Genomic DNA, 1,339 nt, shown 5'->3' with positions numbered 1-1,339 from the left:
TGCCCCTCAACCCAGGAACCACTAACTTCTGTCCATTTAGGATTCTAAAGGAGCATGGATAGTCATTGGGAAGCTTACACCGTCTGAGTTCCACAAAAAGAGAAAGGACAGACTTCCAGGCCCTGTCATACCAGGAGTTGTGAATTGCCTCTGTCACTCATTTATCCTACACTTGTTCCTCAGTTTGAGCTCATTCATTTTAAAGATACTTTGTACATTTCTGGAAGAGTATGCCCCAGGTTGATGAGGAAAATGTTCCATAGCTAGTGTTTTTGCTCTTCCATCTTAATGAATGCCTTTGCTAAAAGCTAATAGTGTCTACTGGCTGATGGCTAAAGGAAAGACACTGATGGGGGATAGGGGGTCCTGATCTATAGTAACAGGGGTCACCACCACTAAGCACCCTAGAATCTGGAATGGAAGTTGCCTCTTTGGGGACCCAATCTGTGAAAATAAGCATAACTTAGAGAAGTAACCCAGAGGGTCAGGAGGGGATCCTAACAGCTGGGTTCTTTGACTACCTTTCCTGTCACTCCCTCTCCCCAGAGATACAAACTCTCACCAGAGATTGAGTAAAGTGAGCCTTTAAGGGGGGCACATTCACCTGGAAAAGCTCCCCTCTCATTGGCTATAAACTGGCTGTAGATCAATCCCATTCTGTTGTCTGATAGACAACTCTAAATGACTACCCAGACATATGAATTTGGGCCTACCTGGGCCAGAATACTCTTTCCAGCTTTTGGCAGTATGGTACAATGAAAAGGACTTGAAGTCCCCAAATCCAAAGAATCTGGAATCGGATGAGACCTGGATTCTCAATTCATGGCTCTGACATTTAATAGTTACATAACCCTAGGTAAATAACCTAAAACTTTTTTAACCTATTTCCTCATGTAAAATGGGGACCATAGTACTATCACCTTCCCAGGACTGTTGTGAAAAAAAAAAGTGCCCTGTAAACCTTAAATACTCTAATACTTACGGATTTATAATTTCTTCACTGTAGATAACAGTCTCAAAGAGTTCTGTTTACAACCCCTTCTTATCTCAGTATATGGTCTTCATGAATATCAAAAACAATTAAAATCATCACGCGGTGACCAGCCTTCTGGTGATCAGTCTTTTTAAACTTAGCTTGACAGTTTCTCAGTTGATAAATGCTTCCAGTCCATTGCATGGTCTGTACTTAATATCTTTCCAAGTTGGAAGGATTTTCACTTTTTTATTTCCATAGCTTTTGAGAACCCAGTTACCCCCACGCCAGAATGCTATACTAAAGTAGGGTTTTAATGAAAAGCCCCCCCCATTTACATTAAAACAAAAAGGCAGACTCCTTAGC

The sequence above is a fragment of the Phascolarctos cinereus genome, unplaced genomic scaffold, assembly GCF_003287225.1.
Source record: "Phascolarctos cinereus isolate Bilbo 61053 unplaced genomic scaffold, phaCin_HiC Scaffold_5;HRSCAF=322, whole genome shotgun sequence".
In the NCBI taxonomy this organism is placed as follows: domain Eukaryota; kingdom Metazoa; phylum Chordata; class Mammalia; order Diprotodontia; family Phascolarctidae; genus Phascolarctos; species Phascolarctos cinereus.
The sequence above is the reverse complement of the archived record's forward strand: the minus strand, read 5'-3'. Positions refer to the sequence as shown.